Below are 12,269 nucleotides of genomic sequence, written 5' to 3' on the forward strand. Positions count from 1 at the left end.
AGATCATACATCATGGCAAGAGACAATACAGCAACAAGACACAACGTAGTCATACTAAAGTTTTTTTCCCAAAGCCTGTTGCATGGTGGCATGCTGGTTAGTAATATGGCCTCACACAAACCTGCAGGGCTTGAATTCCGTCTCAGGCATTTTGTGTGTGCAGAGTTTGAATGCTTTCCCACTGTTTGCGTAGGATTTCAAGATTTCAGAGCAGACTGGGGTATCAAGATGTGCTGTTCAAACTCTTAAGAAGAAGAATGTTGCTGAACTGATTCTCAGAGGTGTTCTCTACGAAAATGAGAAGCAGGTCCATAGCCAATAAAGCTAATGGACTCGGGGCCGTAAACACGGTAAGCATGTGCAAAATAAAGGCTGCCAGGCCTGTTTGGGCTTTTCCACAGCAACAGCAGATGGAGCCATGCTACAGAGTTTACGTTCCGCAGAGGCCATTTCAAGCAGCTGTACTTCAACAGCAGGCTGATAATGACTGCGCTTTTACTACCGGTCATTTGCAATCGATCACGAGTGAATGCAGATTTGACAACACAGCTTAAACAAACCAGTCCTGACCAATGGTCCTATCACATTTGAAATAGAAGAAAACCTTGGTTTACCTGTGAGTGTGATGTGTAGGTCGACTGCTTCGCGCTATGCCAGCGTGCTGAAGCCCTCTAGGTCATGGCGTTACCTCAGCTGCACAGATTAAAGGAGGAGGACGGTGAGCAAAACCATTATCACATCACTGTAAACAACAGGTTCAAAGGACCTTCAGCCCGACTGCCTCATTAAACATGCAGCCTGACTACATTTATTCAAATGCAAATGCAGACAACACCTGTTCGCAGCCAATCAAAAAGCAGTTGCTATGGAAGCGGCGGCCTGTCCAGACCCGGACGGTCCCTGCTGAACAAAAGCAGGACAGATATTTATAGCACCGGGTCCTCTTCACTGAAGAGTGAGTGGAGAGATATGGAAAATGGGACCACCGGACCCCGTTCTCGGCAGCTCTGAACTTATCGACATGTTACCAAGAGGTTGGATCGGATATTAAACCGTCCACGTCATGTCCGGGCGAAGCCCAAGACAACTCGCAGCAGGTGAGTGCAAGTGCGGAGGTGGATATGATGAAAGCGTTGTAAATTAGGACATTAGGCCAAATATCCCAACAGGCTTTGCTTTGAGTGCAGATGAGTGCACCCCTTCTGTCCGAATTATGAGAACGCTGAGCATGGGCCCTTTTATCGTGAGAAAACTTCATTCCGACCACAGCGCTCTGAGGGAGGATTAAATGATTCACTGGAAGCTGTAATCCTGTTATCTTTAGGAAATTAAAAGCTAGAATGGCAACACACGCACTAACCTGCCCCAACACATGAGCCTCCAAAGACACTAACAAATCCGAGGCCAGAAGTGGAACCGGGTTCAAGGCCACAGAAAGACATTTCTTTAGTCCTATACAGGCATGTTACCGCAAAACATCCAAAGCTGAGCTGCATGTAAGGAACAAACAGCCCTCATCTTTACTAAGCCTCTACCCACGCCCCAGACCGTGCCATGACCCCACCTAGGAACGCAAACTGAACATTAACATTAGACCTGTCCCGGGGGAGCTGAAGAAAACAAACAGGTGGCTGCACACAGGCCCACAGCTGCCATGTTGGTCACAAAACAGTGCCAAGCCATCTGAAATCATTTCAGAAAGATTGTGTATTGTGAAGGATTGCGCATTACTTTTGGAGAAATTGAGGTGCTAAAATTGGCCAGTATTTAAATATGACAAAGGTTCAACCTTACCATTTCCTGCAATTGTCCTTCCTCACCGTGATCATCTGAACACTTTGCACATCACAGTCAGGCAGCTACAGTACAGGCCAAAAGATTGGATACATGTGTTCATAGTTTTGATGCCTTCAGTGAGAATCTACCAACGTAAATGGTCATGAAAATAAAGAAAACACATTGAATGAGAAGGTGTGTCCAAACTTTTGGCCCGTACTGTACATCAAATGCCTCCTTAAATGACACAGAACGCTGATAAGCCTTCACAATTTAGGGAACTATTAGAACCAGTCTTTTATATTTTATGTTAATGTTTCATATTATTGCATTCTTAATTAAACATTTGCCCAGACATTCTAAATAAAAGTAGTGGTGAAAATGTTACCAAATTTCCATATCATGACAAGTTGTCATATTTGCATTTATTTGCCATTGATAAGTTCACTGACCATGAAATTTTATATATATAGGTGCTAAAATTGGCTTTACATATATCTAATATGTTAAGAAATAAGTAAAATAAGTAAAAGTTTCCTTTGATATTACTAATAATGTATGAGAAGGAAAATGTAGACAACATGGATTGCCCCAAATAACAATGTAAGTAGTGGGTGTTTCCACCATTTGCCGCAATGACAGCTTGACAGCAACATCTCATGCTCCTCACTAGCCTCATGACGTTGCTCTGAGGCAATGCGTTCCGCTCTTCCACAAGTGCTACACGCAGTTCTGTCAGGTCATGTGGGGGTGGGGTACGACCATTCAGTCTCTGCTTCAACTCGTCCCAGACGTGCTCTATGGGGTTCAGGTCATTGATGGCCATACAATTTTAGGCACTCCAACTTCCTGAAGTCGAGCTGTGACAATTCTGCCACGATGTGGTGGAGCATTATCATCCTGAACAGAAAGTTGGGGGTGAGCTGGCAGAAGTGGGTGATGATGATGGGTTCTATGATGTCTCTGGGTAAGAAGGTGCCGTGACTGAGCCATGTACAATAACCAAATCTGTTTTGCGCTGACTGGTGATGCCTGCCCAGACTGCTGCACCATCTCCACCAAAGCAAACCCTGGACAACATGTTGACCTCAGCATATCGCTCACCTCGCCTTCTCCAGCAATGCTGACATGACACTCATCAGTGAACAGAACAGCCAAAGCGGTGGAGTTGGTTGCGAATGGTTTGTCTGGAAACTGTAGGCTCATAAATGAGCCTGCAGCTGTATGGCAGATGCATTACGATGTCTGTAGTTCTCTGTCTTGACACAAGTCTGCTGATGTCACCTTGAGACACACCAAGTTCACAAGCAACATCTGACTGCCTGCCACCGTCCCGAAGGCGCGCCGTGGCCAGGTGACGCGGCTCGTCCATTAAGTGACGTCGTGTGTTCATGGCTGTTTGAATGATGAACTTGGAATGACTTACTGACAATACCAGTTTTTATACCCACAGAATGTTGAACTTGATGCCACATTGCCACAAAGGTTGTCTCTTGGTATTGTCCCCAATATAAGGCACACCTGTACACAATGAGACCATTACAATGAAAACACAAAATGAAGCGTGTCTATCACCCCAATACATTTACATTTACAGCATTTATCAGGCGCCCTTATTCAGAGCGACTTACAGTCAGTAGTTACAGGGACAGTCTCGATGGAGCAACTTAGGGTTAAGTGTCTTGCTCAGGGACACAATGTAAGCGGGATTTGAACCTGGGTCTTCTGGTTCATAGGCGAGTGTTTTACCCACTACGCCACTACCACCCACCCAATACAATTGCCTCCCTATCCCAAAAATGTCTGAAGTGAAACAAACAGCATATGTATGACATCCACTAAGTCTCTCACTATATCCCGAACTTATTAAGAGTAGTGTATGTATCATGATATGACATGACTTGTATCATGATACCTAGCAGGTAACACACTCGCCTATGTACCAGTAAGACACTTAAGCCTGAGTGTCTCCAGAGGGACTGTCCCTTTAACTGCTGGTTGTAAGTCGCTCTAGATAAGGGTGTCAGATAAATGCCATAAATGTAGTGATAGATTTCCAAGCCAAAATGTACCTGCATTGTGGCTACCATTGCATCCCCTAACAACACATTAACCCAGTAACCCTGCAGGGGCAGTGGTGGCCTAACAGTTAAGGAAGCGACCCCGTAATCAGAAGGTTGCCGGTTCGAATCCCGATCCGCCAAGGTACCACTGAGGTGCCACTGAGCAAGGCACCGTCCCCACACACTGCTCCCCGGGCGCCGGTCATGGCTGCCCACTGCTCACTCAGGGTGATGGGTTAAATGCAGAGGACAAATTTCACTGTGTGCACCGTGTGCTGTGCTGCTGTGTATCACATGTGACAATCACTTCACTTTATTATTATTATTATTTTAACACCTTGCATTAGTCTAATTAATGAATGCTTTGGGTGAAACATCAAAAGATGAACACCTTTTGACTTTGCATGCAGTCACATGACTCCTCCATATACAGCATGCAGCAAGAGAAGAATCTACGGTCATATCACAAATCACAACAAAGCTCACTCACAACAAGTACTCTGAGTCACCAGCAGTAACCCAGAGGAGGTCAGCTGTGGTTCTATTAATAGTCCCGAAGAACAGCCAGAATAAGCAGCTGGAATATATATATATATTTATAAAAAAACAAAAAAAAATAACTCCCCCGCTTTTCCATGTGTGCTCAGACCAGACAAATCCCACAGCTTTCAAGACCCAGCACAAAGAAAACACTATGTGTGTGTGTGTGTGTGTGTGTGAGAGAGATACAGAGAGGGTGACTGCATGGGGGAAGGGTCAGGGAATTCCTACACCATTCCCAAAAAACCCCTGCACATTTCAAACAGCTTTCCCAGAAGCGCAGAGGGTGAGTGCTCCTGTGACCGGCTCTGAGCGTGGCCTTCGTCCCTCCTCTTTCCCAGACTCTTCCTGGCCCAGCTCAGCTCATTGCGGGAGACTAAAGGAAGAGATGATGCCTCAGCCACAGACAGGAATAGCCGGTTGCCATGTACTAGTCAACTGACAGACGTGACTGACGTTTGTTTTAATGGGAATGCGGGAATTGTTCTACCATAGTCCATTCTGGTGAATTACGCTGCATTTGAAATGCAGCTGGTAATAAATCTCACTAAGATAACAATAAATAGTAATTTTTTTCACATTTATTCAGACGAAAAATAAAAAGGTTTAAAAAAACTAAAGTAACTAGGTGTACCTTACATGGGCAAAAGAACTCCGACTGCTGGCTCAACAGGAGGACGGCTAAACATGGCCGCTGGGGTTGACCCAACACATCCACTGTGTTTCAAACAAACAATGACCATCACTTCACATCAGACAGAGACTCTCTGATTTACTACTGCATTACTCAGCACAAATACTAATAAAACCCAAAGTAAGGCCGTTCCTCTCTTTGTCTGGCGCAAAAAGGCACCTGAAGAACTCTCAGACCATGAAAATAAAATTCTCTGGTGTGATTGTACTCTTTGGTGTGAATGCCAGGCATCACTTTCGGAGGAAACCAGGCACTGCTCATCACCAGGCTAAAACCATCTCTACAGTAAAGCATGGTGGTGGCAGCATCATCATTTAGCTGCAGGAACTGGGAGACTAGGATAGAGGGATAGATGACTGCAGCAATGCACCGAAACATCCTGGATGAATGGCCCTGTAGGCAGAAGGTTGCCGGTTCGAATCCCGATCCGCCAAGGTGCCACTGAGGTGCCACTGAACAAAGCACCGTCCCCACACACTGCTCCCCGGGCGCCTGTCATGGCTGCCCACTGCTCACCAAGGGTGATGGTTAAATGCAGAGGACACATTTCACTGTGTGCACCGTGTGCTGTACTGCTGTGACAATCACAAAATGAAAATCACTTCACTTTACTTGAATCTGATTAAACATCTCTGGAGAGATCTTAAAATGTCTGTGCACCAACATTTCCATCCAAGCGGATAGAGCTTAAGAGGGGCTGCAAAGAGGAATGGGTGAAACTGGCCAAGGATAGGTGTGCCAAGCTTGTGTTTTAATAATTCCACCAATCAATAAAGTTACAGATATGTTATAGACATATCTGGCCATTAGATGATATGTTAATAAATAACTGGCAATTTCCATGAAATGCTCTTCCATACTACGTATTCACATCCTTTGCCTTGTATCTGAACACACTGAAGATCTGCACGTGCATTTTCGTTCCACTGAAGCCACTTTTATCCTTTTCCCAACCAGTCAAAAGAAAAAGGGTTGATATCTGATATGAACGGCACCCGGGACTGAGGAGAAACCTGGCCTCACCCCACCACTTCAGGAAAACTGAGATCCACACCAAATGTCTCTGGAATTGTATTTTACAATGAGGTGTTTGTTTGCGTTATTGTGCCAGACATTCCACAAAAAAAAAAAAATCCTTATTGTAACGTAATCACGCTCACACCACAAACATTCAGGGTTTAGCCACGGCCCTAATGTCGACCTGAAGGAGCAAACAGTCTCTGCACGGTAACAGGTATCAAGCCTCGAGTCCAACAGGCAACACAAGCGGGCTGAGAAAACAGAATCCAGACCACCAGGGACACATCATTCTTGTGCTCGCTATAAATACCCAGAACCGTAGGTTCCGAGCCGCGCTCTTTTAAAGCCCAGCTGTGGCCTGTGAGCAAAAAAAAAAAAAAAAAAAAGAGAAATATCTGCAGCTGCAGCCTTGAATACAAGCGAAGCGGGAGGGAACATAATTAGAAGTACAGTCCACTCCCAGTTTAGCAACAACCAAAAAAAAAAAAAAAAACTGTCTAGATGTCGCTGGGGAGAACATCACAAGGGATTTGGACTATACGAATACAACAAACACGGGCCCCAGTGAGGACAATTAAAAAAAATGGGACGGACGGCACGAACAGGTCTTAAAAACTGATGAGTTCTCATGAGACACACATGAAATGAGGGAGATGGTTGCACTTCAACGCCATTTCACCACTGACCACCACTGAAAGGTACTTGCCAAAGGAACTTCCACATGAATGCAGGACCCCAGGGTCCCAGCAGAACATGGGCCAACGTCTCGGTGCCTCGTCTTCTTCCTATAGAGCTTCCTGGTGCCACTTCTTTCAGTAGATCCAGGACCATCACAGAGGAGCTGAAGTTTTGGAGATACTATGGCCCACCTGTCCAAAAATCACTATTTGGCCATTGTAAAAACACCACTGCCCGCCACTGCAATGGGATCACATTATTCCTTTCACCTGTCATAATGTTATGGCTGATCCAGGTAGACCAACCCATTCACTGAACCTCGTCTTCTAGTACCCCCTTTACACTGCTCTTCCCGTGCTGGTTCCCAATTTTGGAGCCAGTGCCACGCTTTTCCACTGGAAAAAAAAAACAGTGCCGGTTCCCAACCACAGGCACGAACCAGCCCCTAGACTTTTCCGGTCTCATAGCGAGAACATGGGATTTCTGTTTAGTGGGCGTGGCCTGTGATGCATTTTAATGCGACTCCCACTGAGCCCACGTCGAACTTGAACGCGGACGGGTTCTCGGTTGGTTCCCAGTTCGGAACCAGTACCAGTGCAGTGGAAGTTAGGTAGAGGAGACGGCTCACTTTAGGTTCTACAGATGTTAAAGGTCCCCTGACATGAAAATATCATGGGTGGTAGTAGCCTAGTGGTTAGACACTCGCCTATGAACCAGAAGACCCAGGTTCAAATCCCACTAACTACCATTGTGTCCCTAAGCAAGACACTTAACCTTAAGTTGCTCCGGGGGGGACTGTCCCTGTAACTACTGATTGGATAAGGGCGTCTGATAAATGCTGTAAATGTAAATGCTTAATTAAATTTTTTCTGGAAAAAGGACTTCCTGTCTGCAGAAAAGGACAACTTCCTGTCTGCAGAAAACATTGTGGTTGGTGAATGGTTTTGATGACGTCATTTCCGCGAATGCCCGCTCAACTTCTCCGAAACGGCGTGTCCTGGGGAAATCTCACTGTGGGACTGAATAAAAGTGGCAGTGATTCTGAACCAAGGCTGAATTTTGAGAAGAGACTTCAAAGACCTTTCAGGTGCCTTAACTCTGCAAGCCACTCCGAAATCACCCAGTAAATTACACCGCTGAATCGCATCCATATCCATACATGCAACGAACAACGTCGTCAGACGGCCAAAAACCGAAACGCCAGCTTGCAGCGAACAGCAAGATGAGCGTTGGAAAACGTTCGTACCGTGCCTGGGCTCAGAAGCACGGCGCATATAGAAATGCTCCTGGTGGTAGCGCAGACAACTGACGCTTCCCAGACTGGCTCTCTCAAACAAACAGGCTTCAGATATACAACCGTGGGCCTCTGCGAATCCCACTAAAGGCTTATTTTAAACAACACCAGCTCCATTAGCCGCCGAGCGTCTCGCAAGGGACCAGTCCGGCTGGGCTGTCAGATGCTCGCAGATTCCGGGGAATCTGCAGCCGGGGGTGAGCAGGTACGGACTGTTAAAACAGAGCAAGAGCCGGAAAAACAAAAAAAAAAAGTGCTTCCAATTTGTTGGTTGTTTATTCTAAGAAGGCGCAGCGGGCCAAGATTCTCGCACCGGTTGTGCTGTTGTGGTAAAACCCTTGTTTTTTTTTTTGTTCTAACAAGTTGCACCGGGGTCAAAGGTCGCCGCCAATGCCTGTCTAGAGGCGCGCCCATGCACACACACACACACACAACCAGAGGCTGTTCATCATAGTATGTGCATTATTTTGGAAAAAAAGTAGCAATACCACGAGCAAAGTAAACACATTTATGGTAATAAGTATGTAATTACAGTACAGGCCAAAAGTTTGGACACACCTTCTCATTCAGTGTGTTTTCTTTATTTTCATGACCATGTACTTTGGTAGATTCTCACTGAAGGCATCAAAACTATGAATGAACATGTGGAGTTATGTACTTAACAAAAAAGGTGAACTAACTGAAAACATGTTTTATATTCTAGTTTCTTTGCTCTGATTACTGCTTTGCACTCTTGGCATTCTCTTGATGAGCTTCAAGAGGTCGTCATCTGAAATGCTTTTCCAACAGTCTTGAAGGAGTTCCCAGAGGTGTTTAGCACTTGTTGGCCCCTTTACCTTCACTCTGCGGTCCAGCTCACCCCGAACCATCTGGACTGGGTTCAGGTCCGGTGACTGTGGAGGTCAGGTCTCCACTTTTTGTTAAGTACATAACTCCACATGTGTTCATTCATAGTTTTGATGCCTTCAGTGAGAATCTACCAACGTAAATGGTCATGAAAATAAAGAAAACACATTGAATGAGAAGGTGGGTCTAAACTTTTGGCCTGTACTGTACATGACCAGATGTGCAAAAAATGACCAGAAACAAACAGAAAGATGAATCTGTGGCGCTGTCCTGCATGCTGGTGACCTGGGCGCATGTCGGTAGGAATGAATGGGTGTGATAGTCTACATCCCTTTATTAATTACATAGGCGCAGAACCCCCCCCAAATAAAAGAAAAAAGGGGGACCCCCACAAAAAAAGGGGAAACAAAGACATTACAGTGGGTCGCAGAGCGCCATTCATTCGAGTTCCTGTCAGTATCTGGATTTTAAACGACACCTCTGTTCGACTCATTCGGTTTTTGTAGCGGCGACTGGTTCGCGTGTCACTCCGCGACTTTTTCCAGGGTTTTAACCGGGGTTCGTCAGCGGCGACCCGCCCCGCCCCGCCGGGCGCCTCTTACCGTCGCCTCCGGTCCCCGGCGGCAGCGCACCGCGGCCGGCCCTGGCTGGACATGGACGCCGGACGTGCGAGCTCAAGTTCGCCGGGCTGGGAGTGAAGTTGTCGGCGTCCGGGGAGAAGATGGCCGCCCGGCTCCCGGCCTGCTTGGCGGGGCGCGGTGATGTAATCGGGAGTTTAACCCGTTCGGCTCTTTATTTCCAACATTGCGTTACTGCATTATTACGAAGCTGCGAAGCTGCAAAGCGGCGGATGCCAGTAGCGCGACTGGAGGAGGAACCGCAGGTGCTTTTGCTCTATTCGGTCAAACATCGAAACGGCGAGAAAAGACGACAGGGACAGCGACAGAGAGGGGACAGCGCACACGGACACTCGGACGGACTGTCCTCCCGAAAGACGAGCTGCTTCTCACGCCTCCACAGGTCGCCGTCTCCGGGGAAGAAAAGCACCACGCTGCCACCTGGCGTCCACACGCTGCCACGACACTGCGAGGCTGTAAACAACAACAACGACATGTCATTCTTACATAGCCCAAAATCACATACAGTATGTCTCAATGGGCTTTGACAGGCCCTACAGTTGACACCCCCCACACTTGACCCTTCTGCACACAAGGAAAAACTGCACACAAAAAAAAAAACTCTAGGAGAGAGAAAAAAAAGAAAGGAATAAACCTTGGGAAGGAGTGATACAGAGAGGGACCCCCTTCCAGGGTAGAGTGAGCCTGCAAATGGTGTCATATGAGCGGTAAAGACCCCACAACCACAGGCCCGAACCCCACTTACTACCATCGAGCCCCTGAGCAAGACACTGAGTGCCCACGAAGCGTTCAGTGTAAATGCCCTCCAGGACCCACACTTCTTCACTGGTTGTGTGAGCCTCAGTCACAGCTGAGAATAGAGTCTGGCTCCAGGACGGCCTTCTAATGCAGGAGGCTGACACGGGGCTGAACGCCAGGTCTGTGTCGGTGCGTGGTTGGTATGTGAACTGACTCATCACCAAACTGTGCGCTTCATTGCCAGTGGATGCTTTTCTTTTTGACACAAAAATAAGAGAGAGAGAGAGAGAGAGAGAGAGCTGCGGACTATAATTTCAGAAAATGCACATTCCAGGTAACAAGGCTGTATATAAGATCCAGTGGGAGTGGAGACATTTAGGAAGGGGTGTGGCCCTGGGAGTCAGGAGTTGCTCCATGTCAGACATGCAGAGATATTCTGGATTCATTTAATGATGTTTCATACTGTTTGTTAAAACTGTCGATTTAATCAATTAAAATCTTGCATTTTGTAATGTGCATCACTTCAGTAAAGCATAAAAAAAGAAAATACAATGTGCCCCAAACAATAAAACATTCACCTTTTCATGTGCTGTTCCTCATATTTCCACGAGAGGGCAGTATGGCACTTTTCCTCCTGCCCATCAACACTCTGCCAAAGCAAAACTGGACTGCATGTGTTCATTGTGTTCTGCCATTAAGCAGACAGAGCAAAATGATTTCTTGCAAATTCACACAATCTGCACAATCAATCTTCGTTTCTTTCGTACCCCGTGGCTAAATTGTCAAGGAAGAACGGGGAGAGAAACTGTTTTGACTGCCACCATTATCACTTGGGAAGTTGGAGGCGGCTTGAGGAATACTCCGGAACAGGTTATGCACTCAGGTAGCTCACAGTAGCCTTTACAGATTCCTTTCTATCGAGGGAAATTAGGTTTGTGGTATATGCTTAATATATTCAGCCGAGTGTGTACTGGGGGGGAAATTATGAATGTATGTAATATCTTTTACGCAGAAACTGCACTTTATTGACATTTAAATCAAACGAATCTTGGTCTCAGATGCCGTGATGTGACGGAGACTCGACAGCAACAGCAGCTGCAGAGATACAATGCAGAAAATGAGTTTTGACAGGACGTGATGATGGCAGAGCCCGCAGATGTGCTCCTTGTAATGTTAAGCCATTTGTATTAATGGAAAAGCAGATGCTTCCCGTTTTAATCCGTCTCACACGTGGCCCGAGAACCGGGAAGCCATGAGCTCTGGCCAGGGGAGCCCTCTCTGATGCTCGCTTCAATTTGGAACGATGGACGGACAGAGACTGCACAACGATCGACGGCAGAATTCGAGTAGAGATATTTTTATTAGATTTTTTTACTCCACACCCGCCTCAAAACAACGGCAATATAACTGAGCAATATAACACAGACCTGGAAAGACGCACTCTTCACCGGACATCCTCGGCAAGCGCGCAGAGGATTTCCCTACGAGCGCTGCAAATGTCACACAGCTCCAAAGGCCCTCGCGCGCGCATACAGACGTGGAGGAGCTGACCTCGGGTGCTCGGCCGCTTTCGCCCACGGCGGCCCGGCCCATTGGGATGGGCTGGTGTGGTGGTGCTACCGTGTCAGACAGAGCGAGGCCAGTCCTGCCATCGTGAGCACAGCTTTTGTCTGTAAAGGCCCGAGGCCGCGCTGCATTAATTGCAATTCAATGCAGAGCCGTAAAGGGCCCCGCCTCCGCCCGCTATCAGCGAGCGTGCGTCAGTATTTACGGTGAGAGACCGGAGGTGGTCCTGTTGTCCGTCGCTTACGCCACGTTACTGCTCGCCGATGGCCTTCAAGAAAACCACATCGCAGACCTGCACGCTTTCTCTTCTTCGTGACTACAGAGAACCGCTGCATGAGTGCATGCATGGCAGAGAGACACACACACACACACACACAGACGCACACAGACGCACAGGGCGAGACACTAGCAGACTG

At 47.0% G+C, this 12,269-nt stretch overlaps 1 protein-coding gene across 1 annotated transcript in view; it reads right to left on the bottom strand.

Moving 5' to 3' along the window:
- The window catches only part of mrtfbb (myocardin related transcription factor Bb), a 40,112-nt gene extending 30,171 nt beyond the window's left edge, over window positions 1-9,941 (bottom strand). Inside the window, exons 1-2 of the mRNA XM_028985617.1 lie at window positions 9,514-9,941; window positions 615-693 (exon numbers count right to left, since the gene is read on the bottom strand). The gene's annotated coding sequence lies outside the window, so the exon portion shown is untranslated. The remainder of the gene's footprint in view (window positions 1-614; window positions 694-9,513) is intronic.
- Between the last annotated feature and the right edge of the window lie 2,328 nt (window positions 9,942-12,269).

This window comes from Denticeps clupeoides, chromosome 7, assembly GCF_900700375.1.
Source record: "Denticeps clupeoides chromosome 7, fDenClu1.1, whole genome shotgun sequence".
Taxonomy (NCBI): Eukaryota; Metazoa; Chordata; class Actinopteri; order Clupeiformes; family Denticipitidae; genus Denticeps; species Denticeps clupeoides.